At 41.6% G+C, this 23,379-nt stretch overlaps 1 long non-coding RNA gene across 1 annotated transcript in view; it reads right to left on the bottom strand.

Annotated features, from left to right (window-relative positions):
- LOC139183905 (uncharacterized) overlaps nt 1-23,110 on the bottom strand; it is a 249,148-nt gene extending 226,038 nt beyond the window's left edge. Inside the window, exon 1 of the long non-coding RNA XR_011567409.1 lies at nt 22,594-23,110. This is a non-coding gene — a long non-coding RNA (uncharacterized lncRNA). The remainder of the gene's footprint in view (nt 1-22,593) is intronic.
- Between the last annotated feature and the right edge of the window lie 269 nt (nt 23,111-23,379).

Here is a 23,379-nt window from a genome sequence, read left to right as displayed (position 1 = left end):
AGCTTCCACCACGTCACCGCCAGCCTGCAGGTGATCGCTTTTTGCAAGTACAAATTCCTTGATTTGCATTGGAAACCATCAGCTGATTTGCAAATAAAGTATAAAGCTGTTTTATACACGGATGCAAATATTCTTTGAATTCATATAGAAATATTGAAAAATGCCAAATCAGACATCAAAAAAAACCCTTTGCCTTTGCCTTTTTTTTTTTTTAAGACAAATGAACTTTCTGTTTTAAGACAGTTTTAAGACAAACTCCCCATCTGACCTCCACACCTTCCTTGCAATAAACAAACTCTTTGCTTTGCTATATTTGCATGAAATGGCTCAAGACCATCATTACCCAACCTGGTATTCTAACCTCACCCTCCCCGCGTCTCAAAAAGGAGATATCAAAACCTGTCTTGTTCCACGAGCAATCAGCTAATTGTGTGAAGTACCAGGCTCCCTCTCATTTAAATGCACAGTTCCCCCTGCGTATTCTCAAAGCTATGTGCTTAGCTTAAATTTTTCTCCACATCTCAAAGATACAGCTTTTCTAAATGTACCAATGCCTATGGCTTTTATGCAGAGCTAGGGTCTGAATCCAGATCTTCCAAGTTAAGCAACTAAAGTTTAAATTTTTCTATGTATACATGAAGTCAATGTTTACTAAATACAAGGGATTTTTTTTTTTTCCCATTAGAACTGGCCCTGGCTAGCGTGGAATATAAAAATCAGGTAAAAATAATAATCACAGCAACAACATACTAGGGGCTTAGCAGCACCATTTTTAGCACTTTAGATATATACAAACTCACTTAATTCTTACATTTAATATGAGGCCTTAAATCAACATCTCAGAACCAAGATTTGACTCAAAGCAGCCTTGGAGCTTGGAGAAGGCAATGGCACCCCACTCCAGTACTCTTGCCTGGAAAATCCCATGGACGGAGGAGCCTGGTAGGCTACAGTCCATGGGGTCGCTGAGGGTCGGACACGACTGAGGGACTTCACTTTCACGCATTGGAGAGGAAATGGCAACCCACTCCAATGTTCTTGCCTGGAGAATCCCAGGGACAGGGGAGCCTGGTGGGCTGCCGTCTATGGGGTCGCACAGAGTTGGACACGACTGAAGTGACTTAGCAGCAGCAGCAGCCTTGGAGCCTAGGCTCCTTACGATTAAACCTAGATAGAGGAATTTCCTATTCACAGTTGGCATTAGAATCCAATAGATGAGACAGCCAGACGTTTTTGTAGTCATCGCTGTACTCCTTCTCTATTGGTGCTATAACAAATTACCACAAACTGAGCTACTTAAATGACACAGCATTGCATCTCTGTTTCTTCTTCCCACTCACATCCCCCTCTTACTCTAACCTCCTCTGCCTCCCTTTTCCACGTCTAAGAACCCTTGTGATGATTACATTAGGCCCATCAGGAAAATCCAGGATAATCTCTCTATTTGCAGGTCAGCTAATTAGCAGTCTGCATTCTCATCTGTCATGTGAACTAACATATTCATAGGTTCCAGGAATAAGGGACAGGGGTATCTTTGAGGGGTGGATGGGTGTATTGCCCTGTCTACCAAACCTACTAAGGCCACTAAGTAAAAAATCTAAAATTCCAAGCAGATTCCAAAAGCTGGAAATCAGAAAGATAAAGAAGAATGAAAAGGTGAGTGAGTGGATAAGAAAAAACTGCTGACAGAATTTATCACGCGTGCAGGGCAATGAAGGCAGAAACTGAGCTCCACCGCCCAATTCCTCTCCATTTGCCCATTCCCCCTACATCACTCACTCACTGAGACAGAGTACACTCAAACTCCAGCTTTCTAATACTACCTTCCTTGCAGCTCAACTAGGGAAAATCAAAACCTGTCTTCCTGCCACCACCCTTCCTCATCACCGTCTTGCTGGCTTGCTCACAGCGCCCTTAAGCCCTCGCAGCACCTTCTCTTCCCAGCCACAGAGGACCGTTGTGGCTCTCAGCGTCCTGAGGTGACCCTAGGACAGATGCATGCCCAGAACATGGTGGCAGCTCTATAACGTGCTCCATACTCTGGGAGATGGTGACACCATCTGAAGGTAGAGCAGGTGGGCTCCCTCAGGCCAAGAGGAAGTGAGAGGGTGGGCTGGGAAAAGAAGACGGCGGCTCTAGGACCCAGCGGTAGAAAGAGCATGAGCTGATTTCTCTAAATACTAAAGTACTGGAGGCTGCAGCAGGGAGGGATGTGAAGTCAGGTCTCAGGGTCCAGCAGGGTCCCATCCTGCAGGATCTGCTGGGGGAGCAAGTTAGAAGTCTGGAATTAAATGCTGAAGTCCTAGGGAGTCACTGGAGGCTGTCAAGCCGGAGCCAGAATCAATGTACTGTTGACCAGCTGGGAATTCAGGTGGCAGGTTCCTCTATTGTGAAACAGAGATATGAGAAACCATCCTATCGGGTGATGGGAAAGAAGTGAGGAGCAAACCACTTAGGAGAGGTGAAACAGAAGCAGGGCTCAGGAAATGCTGAGATAGAAAATCGTATGGGGGGACTTCCTTGGCAGTCCAACAGGTAAGACTGTGCTTCCACTGCAGGTGGCCCAGGTTTGATCCTTGGCCAGGGAAATAAGATCCCACATGTCACACAATGTGCCAGAATGTAAATAATAAGAAAACAAAATTTCTAAAAAGAGAGAGAATATGTATGTAACAAAAATATCCATCCTGGAGATGTAAAGTACTATTATTCCAGGGCCCCCAAGCCCACTGTCCAGAGTCCCAAGTCCCCTCTAAGAAGTCTGCAAATTTCCACAACAGATCGATCCCAAGGCTTCTGCTGCCTCCAGCACATCTGCTTCCCAGCACTGCTCTGTGTCCAGGTGAGAAGCTCAGGCTCCCTCTGAAAGAGGGGAGGGGGTCCCTGGAGGAGGCACAGATCAGGACAGCTGACTGACTCCCAGGAGACCAGGGTGTCAGATCTTACAGTGTCCGTAGGCCACCCACCAGTCAGGGTCTGCTGACTGCTGCTCTCATTCATCCCGGCCTCGCCTCCTCTTTCAAAGGGCTACCCTCCCTCCCCTTCCTACTCTTCACTTATCAACCCTTCTCTAAGAAGGGAAAATAATCAGTTATTCCTCTTATTCAGATCATCTTCTCCCTCCTGCAGGCTTATCAAGGGGTATCAAGGCTTATCTCAGTGCAGGCTTATCAAGGTGTTTCACCAAGACTGTGAAGAGGGATTCTAGTGCCAACTATGAAAGTGGTTCAGCATTTTCAGTAGACAGACACAAAAGTCAAGGACATGTTTGGCTGGATTTGAGAAATGAGACTCAGACCTTGTGTTGGTCGAGGCGTGAGGCATCCCACTGATACTGGAGGAGTTCCTATCCCGCCCCTGACAACTCTGCCCAGGCAAGGAGACAGAAGCCTCTTGAGAGAAAAGGGCCTGGAATTTGTCCCCTTTCCCATAGAAATACAAAGATATTACAGTGGGCCCTATCTGGTGCTAGCCAAACCGCAAAACATAGAGGGCACCGTCTCCACCCAGTATCACCCTCACTTCTGATACCAACTGCAAGTTCAGAAGGTTCCAAAACCACCTTCATGCTCCATAATCCACTAGATCAGACTAACAGAACTACTCCCAGTTACACTTTGTTACAAGGAAAGAATACTAGTCAAAATCAGCCAAGGGAAGATGCACATGGACAGAGTCAGGGGAAGGAGAGAGGGGTCTCAAACATTCCCCCTCCCTGTAGAGTCAGGACGCATTACCCTCCTGACATCAGCATGTGGCAATAAGCAGGGAACATTGCCAATCAGGAAAAACCATGAAAGCTCACCCAAGCTCTGGTGTCCAGTGTTCTTAGCAGGGCTTTATTAGGCAGGTTTGGTGGGTTGATCCAGTGTCCACATGGTTCATCTCAGTCACCAGACTAACGGCTAGTACCACAGGAAACAACACCCTCATCCTAAACATCAAGGTTGGCCTTGCTGGTGTGATCAGCACCCACCCTGTATCTACTCAGGGAGGCTGATCCCAGTCTACGATCTGATGTGTTCAGCCTCTGCCCCAAACCAACACTCTCCTGTCAGGTATGACACAGATTACATTCCAGAAAGTGAGGGTAATGGCCCGAACTCTCTTCCAGCAAGGCCAAGTTCTTTACCATGCAGACTCCATAAGACTAACAGAGCCCTAACTCTCTAAGAACAGATAAGCTCCCTCCACCTCCTGTCATCACTTGAGGAGGGCATGGAATGGGCAAGATCTTGAGATGCGCTGAGGACAGCACTTAAGTTATCAAGCGACACGGGTTCTAGTCCCTGAAACAGGGCTGAGCAGTTCTCAGGAGAACTGTAGCCACACGTGTGTCAGGAGAGCTGCCTGCTCAGGGACCTCAGATACATCCTCTGGAAAGTAAGAGTACAGGAAGGTTGTTTCATAGAGGAGTACATACAGAGGGCGGAGAAAAGTGTGGGCGAAGGGAAAAGGAGGGCTAACATATAAAGTGGGAAGAGTCATGGTATAAGAAATGCCAACTAGAAAAAGAGATGAGACACAGAAATGCTAGAGGATGCACGATCGGGGAGGGTGAGGGTGGTCTTGTCCCTTAGCAGGGACGGTACTTACAAGAATGAATGGAGGTCCTATTTATGATTGCACTAGGACAAGTGTACATCAGATTATCCCCAACAAGTGTGTTCACCAAGTTTTAGGTGGTAACTGGGGGTGACAAGAATCAGAGCTGGTGACCAATAGCCCACAACTGTCACAGTTCATTCTGGTCCCCGAGTTGGCCCAGCCTCCTGGGCCACGTTTGGCCTCATCTCAATGATAGCTGCCATAAGACTAGGTTGGAGAAGCCTGCTCCCAGGCAGGGCCTGTCTGATGGGTGAATGTTAGTGAGGGCTGGGGTCTCAGGAAGGGCTGTCCAGAGTATGCAGAGCAGTGTGGAGGGGTCTTGGTCCAGGCAGTGACCCCTGGCCTGGGTGGGAGTCCTCCCCAGAACCTGCGGGCCTGTGCTGAGGGCAAGTTCTCAGCTCTCCTCCTGTATACAATCTTTAAGAATTACACATTTAAGGTTACCTCTTTCAAACAAGGTCCTCCAGGGACTCAGGGCAGCTGATTGCATGCTGCAAGTGTTTGACTGGCCTAAGGCTTTCTGTAGCACTTCAGCTGAATTGGAGTAATAGATAAGACAGACAGATAAACATAGAAAAATGCATATGGCACTGTATACACAGTCTTGATACAGAAGTCATGGGATTAAAGCAAGGGAAACTGTTGTGACACCATGTCTATGGAATCTTATAATAAATGGGGAAAGTTAGAAAATCAGGAGAGTTGTGGAAAGAACCTGGTATCAGAGTTGGATCTTAGTCTTCTTTATGGCACTAGATTTTACCCAGACACTAATTTGGGCTTTAGTCTTGGTTAATTTGCTCTCAAATAGAAAAATGCATATGACACTGTATACGCAGTCCTGATGCAGAAGTCATGGGATTAAAGCAAGGGAAAGTCCTGCGTCAGGACTGTGTATACAGTGCCATATGCATTTTTCTATGTTTATCTGTCTGTCTTATCTATCACTCCAACTCAGCTGAAGTGTTACAGAAACATGAGATATAGAAAACAGAAAAACAGCAACAATAATAATAGCAAACATCGTTGAATACTTAGGATTAACCCCTGCACAAACCTAAGAAGTAGATACCCTTTATTCTAATTTTACCAAAGAAGAAACAGACAAGTTGAGCAATCTGCCCAAGGGCACACAGCAATTTTGTCCCAGAAGACAAATCCAGTTCTTGAATTTATTCTCATAACGTTGACGTGTTTGTTATTGGTCTCCAATGGCCGCTGCTCTGGAGTCAAGTGTGGACATACAGAGCAACACTCTAATGGTATAGAGCTAAAACACACACTCACATTTTCACATTAACTTGAAAAAACATCAAGTTAATACAAGCCTCTAGTTCAGCCAAAAAAAGTTTTTTCCAACTAAAAGGGACCTGACAATAGTGTCTTTGTTTCCATTCTATCTCCTTTTTTCAAAGAGAAGGGAGAGAAGGCGATTGATACCTCAATATTTCTGTGGTGTAGGCCAAGTGGCTCTTCCATAGGTCCCACTTTTTCCCTAGAGTCCTTTGCTCTCAGAAAACACCGGGCCTTTCTCATGTACTCTCTCCTTATTTATCTTTCCAACACTGCCCTTTCCTCTTACAGGAAAAAAGGACCAGGAAAGCTCAAAGCACTGCCTCTCCAGGCACCATCACTTCTAAGACCACAGCTCTAAACTAAGCTCTGGGTGAAATTTCATCTATTCAGTCCATGCTAGAGAAATGCACAGAGTCATGAAAAAACAAAACCAGGGTACCAGTGCCCCTTTGGAGAAGTGAGGAACCAGAGAAGGCTTCAAGAATGAGATGATCCCTATGCTGATCATCAATGCAGGATCATGAACAAGCAAGACAGGAGTGGAGGAGGGCGTGCTAGGCAGATGGGAGACCATGGACTAAGCCCAGGAGCTAAAGACATCCTAGCGTGGATCCTCAATGTGAGCATCAGGATGGTGCTGACAGGAGGAGCTCCTGAGGAGGAGCCCAAACACAGGGCTTGTCTGCTTTTATCCTGTAAGATACAGAGTTACTCAGGTGTAGTGACACAGGCCACAACTGGCTTTACAGAGGTCATCTGACTGATATGATGGGTGTGAGCGTTTCCAGACCAGAAGTTAACAGACAGTGGCTAAGAGCTTAAATTGTAACATCTTAAATGTCTTGGATGCAAAACAAGGAAATTTTGTGGTATGGAAGACACAAATGGCCCCTAGAGATGCCTCTTGGGTAAAAAGATTGTCAGTTATGTAGTGATCTCCAGTCTCCTACAATATTCATGGAGCCCTGGTCCATGACTCTCCAGGTCCCCAGAGGCTCACGTGCACTCAGGAAGGTCTGACCCTGTGGTAGCTACATCTGGATCTGTGTCTCCTGTATCTATACTTTTTATTGTTTTACAGTGAAGGTGTATTAGTTTACAGTTAAAAAAAAAAATATGAATACCTTGAAAACACACTTATAAAAACCATCTGAGAAGAATCCCAACCTTTCACAGTTAGAGCCAAAACCATCTCTGGATTGCAGGAAGTCATTACAAAAGCAAGAAGATGCATGACAGGTACGGGGACACTTTAAGAAAAGTTGACATATTAAATTAAATTTTGAGGCAGTCGCCCCTACAGTTCAGGGTATCCTGAATAGAAAAGCCAGTTAATGGGATGTTTGAATTATACAACACATGTTCTGGCCCCATTTAAAAAAATAGGCAAATCTTTAGCAGTAAGACCAAGCACTTGTCTTATGGCCACTGGGAGATAAATGGCTTACAATAAAATAAGCTGTATTTGGTAATTAAGATGATGTGCATTGATTCCTACCACTTATCTCTTTTGAAACATCCTTGTAAGAAAGATCAGACAATCAGGCCGCTGAGCTGTCAAAAGGGTGTGTGGGCTGGGGAGGAGGAGGACAGGGAGCAAGGTGAGAGGGGTTTGTTTGTTTTTTTTTTTTTAAGCACTGCTAAAATTAACATTGCTATTTTCACACTTGTAAAGTAGGCAGCATGATTCTACTGCAAGTAAGGATGCTTCCTCTCCCCAGAGACCAGGGCTTTGATACAACTGGACAAAGGCGAAGCTATAAACAATCACCATTTACTCTTGTGGAAGAAGTCAACAGCCTCCTCCAGAAGGACTGGGGCCTCATGCATTAATGCAGGTGTGCTGTTGGTGAGAAACTCCACGTCCTGATGGAGTTTTTCTCACGGAGATGCCCTCCCACTGGCCCCATTCACCAATGAACCTCTGGGCAACAAGGCTGGAGCTGGGTCCAGCATGCAACCCAAGAATGTTGCTGAATCAGTGAGGCACCTGGTGATGACAAGAGGCAGGCAGCTGGTTTCTCAGTCCTCTCTTTAATCCCTAGTATCTATTGGGTTGCAATGTTCAACTCACTGGAGGAACAATTTGTGGTCCTATTTAAATCAGGGCTTTGGGGCTTCCCTGGTCACTCAGATGGTAAAGAATCTGCCTGCAATGCAGGAGACCCAGGTTTGATCCCTAGGTTGGGAAGATCCCCTGGAGAAGAGAATGGCTACCCACTCCGGTATTCTTGCCTGGAGAATTCCATGGCAGAGGAGCCTGGCAGGCTACAGTCCACGGGGTCGCAAAGAGTCGGACATGACAGCAACTAACACTTTTGGAAGATATTTAAAAGAAAAAAAGCCAAAGTTCTCATCATGGAAACATTCATTTTTTCTGAAAGCACATCTCCCACATTTGGGCCTGAACAGGGATGGGGGAGGGGGTTAAATCAGATTCCTGAGTATTGTATATAGATACAATTTTAGGGTCCAGAAATGTAAGAACACTTACGCTTGCATTTTTTAAAAATCTGGACATAAAAACAAAAGAAAACAAGTATTTTAAAATCTAAGTTGGAGATAAGATGGAATTTATTCGAGGACAGTAGCAGTGACCATCCCCCCCCCACCCCCTCACAAAAAAGGCAGAGGTGCAGGACCTCACACGGGAAGTGATCGACAATAACGTGCAAATCCAATAACCTGAAGGCTGACAAGACGCAACAACTCTTCTGCCTTAGTCATCCTTTAACTACTCATCTGCTCTAGAAGAGATGGTTTTAAAGGATATGAAACGAACACATGGAGAAGAAAAAGCACAAAGTGACACAGTCTAAGAGTAGACAACTCCAGTGGAGAAGTCAGTTTCCTAAATGGATTAAAATGAACTATATTCAGAATCAGATGGAAATCTGGGGGAAAATGTATTTTCCCCACATGCTTAATGCCCTCCTATAAGCAGGTGTCACACTCATTGATGTTGCTGATCTCTGACTCATCTTTATTTCAGAGCAAATCCATTTTTTTCATCTTTCTTCTTAAACTAAAGCACTTCTCTGAATTGCTTTTTTTTTTTTCCATGTGGGTTTGGCATATGGGGGGTGGGGAGGCGACAGGTGGGGGTTTGCAGGGAGAAATGGGGGTGGGGTGGGGTGTAGAGTTTCAGAGACCACAAAGCCTGCTTTCTCCACAATGCCTCCTTGCCCTGTAGCATCCCCACCCTTACAGTTATTACCCACTGTGGCTAATCAGATTAAGAGTCTTCAAGACAACTCTTTGATCCCCGGTCAAACAAAGGTATGCAAGCAAACAACAAAAAAGCTGGGAAGATGCTAGTGTCGCACCTGTGGGATGGTGAGAGAAGCGAATAGGACCGTTCTATGCACGCGGGTACCTCCAAGACCTCCCTCTACCTGTCAGAGGCCTGAAAGATTTCTTGTGGCCCTGGTAATCAGATTTAATGAAGGCGTGGGGCAATTAGCAAGAAAAACACAGCTGAGGTTCTCTGACCGTAGACTGCATCCAAGGAAACACAAGTACAGCAATGGCAAAGTTCTCTGAGCTCTGTGACTGACTACCCCAGGGCAGCCCAGCTGCGGAAGGCCTGAGAGGACTGGTGACACCGCAGTATACAATCCAAGCCGACCTTGGGTGCAGCACCGCAATACAGAGAACAGGGTCTGTGTTTCACTGGAACACAGAGGGCATTGAGCCCAAAGCCTCATAGACATGAAAAATATAATGGGAGAGATTTTTTTCTGCCATGAATATTTAATTTTCCTGACAGCTCACTATCTGCATATCACAAGGTCCCAACGCATGTGTGTGATTTTCTCTGTTGTCTTTCAAAAGAAAGCAGACCATTTCCTGTGATGCCTTGAAAGTTGCTTCAATGTGCATTGATCCCTTTGATCTAATGAGTGTGTGTATTTTAAAACCAAGTCAGCTCTGCCTCCCTCCTCTATTTGTGGGGAGGAACCAGGACAATGGGGGGAAAACCAGGTTGGTTTCCACTGTTTTCCTGCTGGCCTCTGTCCCTCTTCACCGAGGTTTTGGATGCTGCTTAATTTTTGCTGATGTCTTTTTATCTTAGGCTTCATGTGAATTTAAAAAGAGTTCCATTGATATGCAACCTACTGTGTATTCTGATACCCTGCCCGCCCTGTGGCACTGCAGAAGCCTGCAGCTGTCTGAAGCTTAATTATGCATGCATGCATGCAAAGCCCAGATGCTCGGCCAAGAGTGCCTCAACGACTACAGTTTCTCACTTGTTTTTGTTTGAATTATAATTGGGCTGATCTCTATTTCTCAGCCCATTTGTAGCTTCAGCATGTTCCTGTTTGCCTCCGTCACTACCTCTGCTTGACTTGGCTTCTTCCAGAAGGAGCCCTTTGCCAATCTGCCATGCCTCAGAAATCTGAGAAGGATCATTCATGGGTCTGACAAATCCTTTTACCTACATGGCAATTTTAAAAGGTACAAAAATGACCCTAGCCCCAATCAGTTTTCCTCCAGATGGTTGGTAGCTTAGAGGGAAAAAAAAAAAGAATAGTTAACTAAAAGCTGGCATCTGGGTGGAAACAAAGGCGGCTTAGAGCCAGGCATCTACAATGGAATGGAATACCGGGTATAAAGCTTTACACCTGCTGAAAGACGGTAATGGAGACCAGCAAAGGCAGGTTTGTTAAGCATGCATATCCTCCATTCAGAGCCTTTTGTGAAGTTTTCCAGCCTACCTAAGGGATCTCAGTCTTCAAGAAGAACAGAGCTTCATGTCAGAGTGTGAAACTGGGTATGGCATTGCACAATATACAAACGTATTGTGTTACCTGGACTTCATCAGGAGATGGACAAATAGAGTAACTCGCTCGTGAGACATGGCAGTTGCTGGTTAATCCTATTCCCGAAGAATACTCAGGGACACCTGGTATGATTTTTTAAGTGAAGCATCAAATTAAGTGTCCAGATTTATCTTGTTGAAAGCCATAGGATTATTTTGTGCTACTAAAACTTGGAAGAAAAATGTTATGGAAATATATTGAGGCTTCAAAAGTAGGCAAGAATCTATGATAGCATAATTAACCATGACAATTCTAGGACATAAAAGTCATCAGGTGAGCATTTGCCATTCAATCAGATGATTCCTGTTTGAAGAATAACTCTTAACAACCAACATTTTCATTAAGACATCTTACTATTATATGCCAAGGCAATTACTTGAGGCAGATTATATCATGATTCCCCTTTTACAGACATGACCACTGAGATGAAAGGAGACTTTCCTAAGGCTTTTGTGTGGTAGAGCTGGGACTGGGATTGTCTCAGTCCAAAACCCATGCACCTAATAGCTACTATATTTTGCCCACCTAAGAACATTTATTGAATGTATATCAAGTGCCAAACACTGTTATAAGCTCTTTAGAACTACCCTACAAGGTAGGTACACTTTTTTACCCCATTTTCTAGAAGACATCTTCACAATTAACCTTCTATGCCCAAGCTTTTCTCCATAGCCCACCCAGTCTTCTAGCCTAGTGGTCTACCAAACTGACTAGCCCTATAGGATAAGAATTATAGTAAAAGAGGTATGCCTTATACTTAACAGCATTGTCATACAACACAAATAAAGAATTATAATTCCCTGGGATGTACAGAATAGCACTACTGTCTTGAAATATTGCTTAGAAAATAAAATTGTGTTATGAATGTCAGCACTGTATAAAATGACAGGATACATCATACAGATAAGAAGATTTTCATGACCAAAGATGCTATTATCGTTAAGAACAATGTCAAGACATTAAAAATATCTTTTCTTCTACCAGTGGATGGTGACATGGAAGAGAAGAGAGATGAATGGTGGCCTCCCAGGGAGTGGATATTTATAGGTATAAAGACTTTTAAGTTGAATTTTCTAAATTGGATAGCTCTAATATTTTTAAGAAGAAACTAAAAGATCACAAGCTTTTTCACCTCTCAATACCAAATTAGCAACAATATCTAAGTTATTAGTATTATTCTACTCACAGATGAGTCTGTGTCCTGAAGCGCAAAGAGCACCAGAAAGTGGGTTTTCATAGTTCATTTGCTTGTGTTCTAAGTTTAAGAGGAAAAAAAGAACCTCAAACTCCATGACAGAGATTTCTATCTACAACATCAGTTAACCTCCTTCCTTTTCTGCCAACTGGAAATTAAATTTATAAGAATCTGTTTATGGAACATGATGCTAACCTATGATCCACTAATATCTGAAGCAATCATATTAAACTCTTTCTGGAATCACAATTTTATGTAACATTACAGAATGGAATAACCAAATGACCATTAAATTCTTTGTTGTAAGGGAGAGAAGTTGGCTTGGTTTGGGCTTCAAACAAAACTGTATTGGAGTACGCACTTTGTCTCTTCCTCCTAGTTTTTCCTTGGATATATGTGATTTAACCTCTCTGAAGGTTATTATCTCTATATAAGATGGTGATCCTAATAGTTACTGCATGAACTTGCCATAAGAACATTTGCAAAGGATTTGGGGAATAATGTTTGTTCAGCTTCCACCAGACTTTCCTATAGGAAAATTGAAGAATGTCCAAAGGGTATGAGGACAGTCTTTGACTATTTTGGTAGGATTCATTTTTCTCATGTCTTTCTCACGTTCTTGTCTGGGAAATAATAGAAATAGAATATCAATCAATGGACAGACATGGAAGGGAGAGAGGAATTTTCAAAGCCAAGCATAGAATATTTTACAGTATCAGAGCTTCTAGGCATTAAGGATGATGTTCTGTTTTGTAATTTTATGAACCACTGCTCCACATCTACCTTTCCATTCTTCCCCAAGGAGGGTTTTTCCAAGCCAGTATCATGCTTGGCGCATATCAGATGCTGTCCTTTATCAGGGTACATGGTACTCCAGATCAATGGGAAGGAGTCTAGTTAGAGTTAACCAGGTCAGAAATCAACCTAAGAGACCCAGCTCAAAAAGATCCAGTCATCACCAATTCCTTCTAATATACTTTGACACCAGTTTACCCAAGGCTGCCAACAATCATCCCTTAAAAGAGATATGAATCAGAACTTAGACTAAATATAAAGTATTGGTCTCCCCAGTAGTAGGATGTCTAGCCTCCTTGTGATGAGATAAGCCTAGTAAAAAACATCTTTGGTCTTAATTTTGGTGTGTGCATTCTCAGTCACTTCAGTCACGTCCGACTCTTTGAGACCTGATGGACTGTAGCTTGCCAGGCTTTTCTGTCCATGGGATTCTCCAGACAAGAATACTGGAATGGTTTGCCATTTCCTCCTCCAGGGGATCTCTCTGACCTAGGGATCGAATCCAGGACTTCTGCATCTGCTGCATTGGCAGGCGGGTTCTTTACCACTGGCACCTCCTGGGGAAGCCCTAATTTTGGTAATAATGTGTAATGAGTTGCTCTTTTCTGAGAAGTTAATGCAAAGTAAAGTATTATAAACTAGTAATTCATTCATCCAATAAATATTTGCCAGAAGCTTACCAGGTGTTCCTACTGTGCTAGAAGCTGGAGATACAGCAATGACCAAAATACCAAGAGACACACTTTCATGAAGCTTATGTTCTGGTGACAGTTTAGTGAGTTGTGAAGGACATTTTCACTTTCTGATAAGAAACAGCAAACATCTGATCTGTAATTTAGCCAATAGGCTTACTTTTCTAACTGTCAGACCTTGGAGACAGTTCAAGATGGCAAAATAGGAAGATCCCAAACTCACTTCCTCCCACTGAGGCAATGAAGCTACAGCTACATATTGATCAATTCCCCTGAAAAAGACCTGCGAACTAGCTGGCTAAGTCCTCCAGAATAAAGGGTAGCTGCACTAAAAAATATACCACAGGGGTTCAACAGTAGACTAGATGATGCAAAGAAAGAATTAGTGATCTGGAGAACAAGGTAATAGAACTTTCCCAAAACAAAGCAGGAAAAAGAAAAAAATTTTAAAAAGTGAAAATTTCTTAAGGGACCTATGGGACAATATCAAGCAGAGTAACTTTTGCATCATAGGGGTCCCAGAGAAGAGCGAGAGAATGAGGCAGAAAACTTATTTGAAGAAATAATGGCTGAAAACTTTCCTAACCTGGGGAAGGAAATCAACATCCAGGTCTAAGGGGCCCAGAGAGTCCCAAACTATGAATTCAAAGAGACCCACACCAAGTCACATAATCAAAATGTTGTCAACAATTAAACAAAGAATTTTAAAAGCAGTAGGATAAAAACAACTCGCTCCATAGAAGAGAACTCTCAGAACACTATCAGCATATTTCTCAGTAGAAACTTTGCAAGCCAGTAGAAAGTAGCATGATCTATTTAAAGGGCTAAAAGGAAAAAAAAAATCTTCAAACCAAGAATACTCTACCCTGCAAGGTTATCATTAGAAATTGAAGGAGAAATAGAGCTCTCCAGACAAATGAAAGCTAAAGGAGTTCATTACCACTAAACTGGCCTTGTAAGAAATGTTACAAGAATTTCTATAAGTTGATTAAGACACTAATTAGTAACAAGAAAGCATATACCTTCAAAAGATAAAAATCTCACTGGCAAAGTCGAACATACAATAAAGGCAGTAAATTAATCACTTACAGTTAGTATGGAGGCTAAAAGACTAAAAAATAATAAAAATCTAGAAATACAATAGCTAGTTAAGGGATATACAAAATAAAAAGATGCAAAATATGATGTCGAAAACATAAAACTTGGGAGGAAATATAAAAATGTAGAGTTTTAAGTATGTTCAAACTTAACTTGCTATCAAGTTAAAATAGACTGACATATACATGTACATGTGTGTGTGTATAGGCTATTATATGTGAGCCTCATGGTAATCATAAAGCAAGAACCTATAGCAGATACACACAAAAAAATGAAAAAGGAATCTAAATATAACATTATAGAAAGTCATCAAAACACAAGAAAGAAAGATAAGAATAAAGGGAAAAGGACTTCCCTGGTGGTCCAGTGATTAAGAATCTGCCTATCAATGCAGCAGACATGGGTCTGATCCCTGGTCCAGGAAGATTCCACATGCTGCAAGGCAGCTAAGCCCATGTGCTGCCACAACTATTGAGCCTAAGCTCTAGATAGCATGAGCTGCAACTACTCAGCCCCTGTGCCACAGTTATTAAAGCCTGCATGCCCTAGAGCCTGTGCTCTGCAACAAGAGAAGCCCCACAATGAGAAGATCATGCACCACAATGAGAGAGTAGCTCCACCTGCCACAACTAGAGAAAGCCCACGTGCAGCAACAAAGATCCAGGGCAGTCAATAAATAAATAAAATAAAGAATAAAGGGACAGGACTTCCCTGGTGGTCCAGTGGTTAAAAATTTGCCTGCCAATGCAGGGGGCACAGGTTCAACTCCCTGGTCCAGGAAGATTCCACATGCTGTGGGGCAACTAAGCCTGTGCACCACAACTACAGAACTCGAGAGTCCCCAAGGCACAACTGCTGAGCCTGCGTGCCACAACTAATGAATCCCTCGTTAGAGCCCACGCTCTGCAGCAAGAGAAGCCACCACAATGAGAAGCTCGCATACCACAACTCGAGAGAACCTGTTTGGTCCAACTAGAGAAAACTTGAGCAACGAAGACCCACCGCAGCCAAAAAAGACGACGAAGCACACAAACACACAGAAAAGAATAAAGGAATAGAGAGGAACTACAAAACAGCCAGGAAACAATGAACAAAATGGGCAATAAGTATATAACTATCGATAATTACTTTAAATGTAAATGAACTTAATAGTCCAATAAAAACATGGAGTGGCTGAAAGGATAAAAAACAAGAACCATCTACATGCTGCTTAAGAGACTCGTTTCCAATAAAAGGACACACAGAAAGAAAGTGCAGCGATAGAAAAAGATATTTTATGCAAATAGAAGCCCAAAGAATTCTGGGGTGGCTATACTTTTATCAAACAAAACAGACTTTAAAATGACATCTGTAAGAAAAGAAATAGATGGGTATTGCATAATGATAAAAGGGTCAATCCAGCAAAAAAGATGTAACATTTGTACTATCTATGCACCCAACATGGGAGCACCTTAGGATATAATGCAAACATTAACAGATCTAAAATGAGAAACATAGTAATACAGTACTACAAAATAATGAGGGGCTTAATACCCCATTTACATCAATAGATACAGCTTTCAGATAGGAAAATCAGTAAGGAAGCATTGGCCTATAACCACACATTAGACCAGATAAACTTAATAGATATCTACATAACATTCCATCCAAAAACAGCAGAATGCACATTCTTTCAAAGTACACAAAGAACTTTCTCCAGGCTAGATCACATGCAAGTCCACAAAACAAGACTCAATAAATTTTAAGAAAACTGAAAGGATAATCAAGCATCTTTTATGATCTTTTCTGACCATAATGGTATGAAACTAGCAGTTACAAGAAAAACTTGGAAAAATTACAAATATGTGGAGATTAAGCAATATACTACTTAACAACCATTGGTCAATTAAGAAATCAAAGCAGAAAATTTTAAAAATACTTTGAAACAAATGGAAAAAAAAATACACCATAAAAAAATGTATTGGATGCAGCAAAAGCAGTCCTAAGAGTAAAGTTTATAGCAATACAGACCTTCCTCAAGAAACAAGAAAAAACTGAAATAATCTAACTTTATATCTAAAGGTACTAGAGAAACAAGAACAAACAAAGCAAATGGTAGAAGGAAGGAAATAATAAAAATCAGGATGAAAATAAATAAAATAGAGACTAAAAAGAAATAGAAAAGATCAATGAAACTAAGAGCTTTCTTTGAAAAAATAAACAAAATTTTGATATTTTTATCTAGACTAAGTAAAAAAAGAGAGAAGACAAATAAATAAGATCAGAAATTAAAGAGAAGTTACAACTGATATTAAAGGAAAAAAAGGATCCTAAGAAAATACTACTAACACTTCTATGCCAACAAATTGAACAACAAAGAAGAACTGAATAAAATCCTAGAAACATATAATCTTCTGAGTCAGGAAGAAATAGAAAGTCTGAATAGACCGATTACTAGCAAAGAGATTGAATCAGTAATCAAATCCCAAAATACAAAGTTCAGGACCAGATGGCTTCACTGATGAATTCTACAAAACATTCAAAGATTTAATACCTATCCTTCTCAAACTCTTTCAAAAAACTGAAGAGGAGGAAATGCTCCCAAACTCATTTTATGACATTAACATTTCCCTGATACAAAAACCAGACAAGGACCCCACCTGCCAAATTAAATCACAGGCTAATATTCCTGATGAACATAGATAACAAAAATCCTCAACAAAACATGAGCAAACTGAATCAACAATACATAAAAGGATCATACACCACAATGAAGTGGGATTTATTCCAAGGATGCAAGGATGGTTCAACATTCCAAAAAATCAACATGATACTTTGAATTAACAAAATGAAGAATCCAAAAAAAAAAAAAATCACACAAAGATCTCGATACAGAAAAGTATCTGACAAAATTCAACACCCATTCATAATAAAAATGGCATTTTTTTTTTAACAGAAGTGGAGCAAATACGTCTAAAATTTGTATGGAACTACAAAAGATTCTGTGTAGCCAAAACAATTTTGAGAAAGAAGAACAAAGCTGGAGGGATCATGTGCCCTGATGTTACACTATACTACAAAGTACAGTAATCAAGACAGTATGATACTGGCAAAACACCAGACATGTAGGTCAATGGAACAGAACAGAGACCCAGAAAGAAACCCACACATGTATAGTCAGTTATCTACAGCCAAGGAGACAAGAATATGCAATGGCGAAAAAACAGACTCTTCAGTAAATGGTCTCAGAAAACTGGACAATCATATCCAAAAGAATGAAACTGGACTGCTATCTTACACCATACACAAAAGTTTACTCAAATGGATTAAAGACTTAAATATAGAACCAGAGACCATTAAACTCCTATAAGAAAACATAATTGGAAAGCTCCTTGACATGAGTCTAGCAATCTATTTTTTGGAGCTGACTCCAAAGGCAATGGAAGCAAAAGCAAAAATAAACAAGTGTGACTATATCAAACTAAAGACCTCTCCACACACCAAGGAAACCAGAATTGAAAGAGACACGTGTACCCCACTGTTCATCGCAGCACTGTTTATAATAGCCAGGACATGGAAGCAACCTAGATGTCCATCAGCAGATGAATGGATAAGAAAGCTGTGGTACATATACACAATGGAGTATTACTCAGCCATTAAAAAGAATACATTTGAATCAGTTCTAATGAGGTGGATGAAACTGGAGCCTATTATACAGAGTGAAGTAAGCCAGAAAGAAAAACACCAGTACAGTATACTAACGCATATGTATGAAATTTAGAAAGATGGTAACGATAACCCTGTATGCAAGACAGCAGAAGAGACACAGATGTATAGAACAGTCTTTTGGACTCTGTGGGAGAGGGAGCGGGTGATGATTTGGGAGAATGGCATTAAAACATGTATAATATCATATAAGAAATGAATCGCCAGTCCAGGTTCGATGCAGGATACAGGAAGCTTGGGGCTGGTGCACTGGGATGACCCAGAGGGATGGTATGGGGAGGGGTGGGAAGAGGGTCCAGGATGGGGAACATGTGTACACCCGTGGCAGATGCATGTTGATGTATGGCAAAACCAATACAATATTGTAAAGTAAAAAAATAAATAAATAAAAATAAATAAATAAAATATATAAAAATAAAGACCTCTCCAGAGGAAAGGAAATCATCAGCAAAATAAAAAGGCAATCTGCTGAATGGGAGATGATATTTGCAAATCATATATTCAATGAAGAGCTAATATCCAAAATATATGGTTGGCACTTGAACAACATGGGTTTGAACTTCATAGGTCCACTTTTCCATGGATTTTTTTTTCAACCAATACATACTGCAGGACTACAGAATAGGCAGTTGTTTGCATGTGCAGATGGCGAATTGTGGCTGTGAAGGGCCGACTTTAAATTATGTGGCAATTTACAACTGCATGGAGGATTGGTACCTCATCCTGAGTTGTTCAAGGGTCATTATAAAGAATTCATATAACTCAATCACAAAAAACAATTCAATGAAAAAATGGGCAGAGGATCTAAATAGATATTTTTCCAAAGAAGACAGCCAAATGGTCAATGGGCATATGAAAGGATGCTCAACATCATTAATTATCAGGGAAACGCAAACCAAAGCCACAGCAAAATATTACCTTACACCTCTTATAATGGCTACTATCAAAAGGACAAGAAACTAGTGTTGGTAAAGATGTGGAGAAAAAGGAACGCTCGTGCACTGTTGGTAGGAATGTAAATTAGTACCACCACTAGTGTGGATAACAGTATGGAGGTTCCTGAACAAATAAACTACCGCATGATTCAGCAGTTCCACTTCTGGATACTTAACTGAAGGAAACAAAAACACTTATTCAAAATACATATACATATTCGCCCCCGTGTTCATTGCAGCATTATTTGCAATAACCAAGATATGGAAACAATCTAAGTGCCCATCAATGGATGAATAGATAAATAAGATATATATATATATATATATGTATTATATATATAATATATGTTTATAATAGAATGTTAATTATCCATAAAAAATGAAATCAATTTTTTAATTTGCGACAACATGGATGCACTTTGAAAATACTATACTAAATGAAGTCAGTCAGAGACAAGTTCCATATGATTTCACTTACATGTGGAATCTAAAAAACAAAACTCATAGGTCCAGAGAACAGGTTGGTGGTTACCAGAGAGGAGGTCAGTATGGGTGAAGAGGATGAAGAGGTACAAACTTGCAGTTATAAAATGAATACATTATGGTGATATAAGTGTAGTACAGTGACTACCTTCACTGATACCATGTTGCAAATTGGAAAGTTACTATTAAATCTTAAAAGTTCGTATCACAAAATTTTGTAACTCTGTATGGTGACAGTGACTAGACGTATTGCGGTGATTGTTTCACAAGTATATGAACGCCAAAACTAATGTCATGAAACGAATGTCCTGTTGCATGTCAATTATACTTCAATTAAAAAAAAATTCAAATCTTGTCAGCCTCATAAATCATACCCTCCTAACGTTCCCCTGATATTCATCACCCAGCTTATTTCAGTACTTGAGTGACTCAGAGCTCTGTGCTTCGCAGTGCAGGCCTCTACATTTCTATATATCCCATATTAATTAGAAAATCCTTTTAAAAAATGATCAAAAATTTCCTTCATCCTAGATTTCCCTCTGAAACTACATAGTGTTGCCACATAAAAGATGGAGGTGCTGTGAGTTCCCAGTCAGCGGGAAGATGTTAGCCTTAAAAGGGAGCTTGGCTTCATTCCTGGGGTAGTGGAAAAGAAAAGCCTAGCTTTATATAGCTAAGTGGGCAGCGCAGGGGCCCCCAGCTCTCCTACATTCTGTAGGCGATACTTTTTCATTTCCAAGTTTACTTTCTGAGAATCTTGCCAATCAAAGCATTTTTTGTCTTCCACCAATTTCAGAGACTTAAAAAATACCTCGAAGGGAAGCAGTAGAATAGGTACCTGCCTTCTGTAGGCAGCTTTCACAGTGTCCTTTTATGGCATCTAAGAGAATCATTTTTTATTGAATAATGTAGTTCCTGACAGTTTTGAAATGTAACCATTCAACACTTGTATTTTAGGTGAGTGTACAGTAACAATAAAGAAACACACACAGTCACGCACACACACCATACAGACAGGGTCGATCAAGATTGAATTTTCCCCTAGGATGAAAGTGAGGTATTTGTGTGGAAACAGGCAGGTCCCTACCCCCAACAAGTCCGCAGTTTGAAAAGAAGCTTTATCTTTACTTCAAAAAGTTGCTGTTCATTACAGCATCCATGTCAGAGACCAATAAAGAAAAAAGCACCAGGGAGAGTGATTACTCTGTTCCTCCAACACAAACAAATTGTTTTCCGCTAAGGATGAACACAAAGCTTTGTATCCACTAGATTAAGCACGTTAACTGTAACCCTGTCTCTGGGCTACACTGAAGAAGAAAAGGAAGAACAAGTGATTATGCACACAACCTACATATAATATATATATAATGAATATTAGCTACCCCACAGTAAGGTTAATTGTGGCTTCTCTGAACACTTAATCTGCAAGCCGTTGATAAATCCCACCCTGAATAGAAGTGGCTCGTATTTAGGTCACACAAAGTCATTGCCGTTTTTTAATTTAAACCACGCACTAGATTAAAACACAAGAGTATTTCAGGAGGACAATTCCGAAGCCACAGCAATAGGCTGTCATTTGGCGTAAAAAGTTTCCACAGCACACCCCAGGGACATGTTAATCAAAGCTTTTTAATGGATTCAGTCTGATCTGTGACAGGCTTTGTTCCAAAGATGGCATTTGCTGGAGAGAGCTGCAAGTTATCAATAAGACACAGTAATTGCGAGGAGTGATGGAGCTGTGTTTCTCGGGCTTTCTACCATCCAGCTTTTTTTTTTTTTTAATCAGTTGAGGCAGAAATGTCTTGCCATAGAAGTCAAGGCATGACTTGGTTTTTCCTTTAATCACCCAACAGAGAATAAAGGGAAATGAAACAATAACAACAATAAAACTGACCTTAATTCATTTTTCTTAAAAAAAAAAAAAAAAGAACCCTCACACCACCTTCTTCTGTTTCTCCTCCTTGTTAAATCTTTGTCTTAGACTTTTAAGCCAGGGCTGGGCAGCAAGTCTTTTAACCTGATCCAATAAATCTATTTTAACCAGAGGCAGCCTGGGGAAGCTCCTCTGTGGGCTGGTGTAGGGCCTTCTCCACCAAGTTCTCTGATATCATTCTGAAATCAAAGCAGCCAGAGGCTAAATTAATGACAGAGGATCACGCTGATCACCTATCAGGGATAGTTAGCTTTTCAGCCACTTAAGAAGGTTAAAATGTTCCCTGTTGGATGAAAAGTGTCTCGGTGCCCATTCAAAATGGTCATGCCTTAGGAACTGAATGGTTGCTTTCTTTAGCCAGTCACAACAGTCACTCTGGAAGATCAGAATCATTCCCCGAGTAAGAGATATGAAGGTGGTTAAGCGGGGGCAGGAGGGACATAGTATTCAAGAAGGAACCAGCCTCATTTATAGTGCCTTTTCACAACCACATGGCCGCCTTCGGCTCCGGTGAAGTCCCTGAGCTCATATGTCACCACTGAAGATTCCACACCTGGATAGCCAGTGTCAACACCTCAGAAAGCAAGGAAAGAACAATCAGACATCCGCAGCTCAGCCTGAGAGGACCTCTTCCTGATTCCCAGTGTGTTCATGTCTATGCAGCTGTTACCTCGGTTCCCCAGGCAGGAGGTCGAGCAGATTTATCATACTCTTCAGCTGGCTACACACTGCTTGCCTTTCCCTGTCTTTGACCAGGAAATAAAACAGTCTAGAGATACAAACCTGGGATATAACACTTCTGACACTGTGCCTCCTATTTACACACTCCATGTTTCCTGAAAGAAGCCCACACTCCTGAGTGGGCTCTTTAGGACTGATGACAAATGACTTTTCAGTCTCATTTCTTCTTCTCAGCCCCCAGCGTTGGGCTTCTGTGGCTCACATAACGTGACTTGTAATTCCATCCCTCTTGTCTTTGTTTATAACATTCCTTCAGCCTGAAATACCCTTCCCCTCATTCTCCACTTACCAAATCTTGAGCCCGCAGGCCCCATTCCAATGCCATCACCCTGGTGAGGTCGGAATGAACCAAGACAAGGGACAGAGCCACAGAAGGCAGGGGCACAAAGGTCACGGTACCAGGGACCTGCGCTGTCATAAAGCTTTAGGGAGACGACTCAGCCCCCTAGGCAACGAGTCATTTGTTCTCAGAAGTCCATAGTCAACTGCTTCCAAGCAAAAGCAAACCTCTAAAACTGAGTGAAGAAAACTAAGAAAAGAAACTAACCTGGGTTCTGCTGCTGTGACAGCCAAACAAGGAGCATACTCAGAGTCACTCAAGAAACCATACGCCTGGCCGTGGGCTAGCATCTAGGGATGCAACACGGAACGAGGTCCTTGCTGAGACGGCAGGAGACATGGCTTTGCCTTCCAGTGTCCGTTTCCCATCTTTGGTTAACAGCTCCTTGATTATCCTTGAAGACAGTGGTAATTCAAACTTTGGGGTTTCCCAGGTGTCTCAGTGGTAAAGAATCCACCTGCCAATGCAGGAGATGCAGGAGACACAGGTTGTATCCCTATGTTGGGAAGATTCCCTGGAGAAGGAAATGACGACTTACTCCAGTGTTCTTGACTGGAAAATCCCATGGATAGAGGAGCTTGGCGGGTTACAGTCCATGCGGTCACAAAGACTTGGACTCGACTGAGTGACTACGCATGCACTTTAGATCATTAGAATCATCTGAAGGCTTGTCAAACACATTGATAAGCCCACCCCCTTGCTTTTACCCAATAGGCCTGGAGTGGGGCTAATTTG

The sequence above is a fragment of the Bos indicus genome, chromosome 7, assembly GCF_029378745.1.
Source record: "Bos indicus isolate NIAB-ARS_2022 breed Sahiwal x Tharparkar chromosome 7, NIAB-ARS_B.indTharparkar_mat_pri_1.0, whole genome shotgun sequence".
NCBI classification, from domain to species: Eukaryota; Metazoa; Chordata; class Mammalia; order Artiodactyla; family Bovidae; genus Bos; species Bos indicus.
Note: the sequence above shows the minus strand (reverse complement) of the source record. Positions and strands in the feature narration are given on the sequence as shown.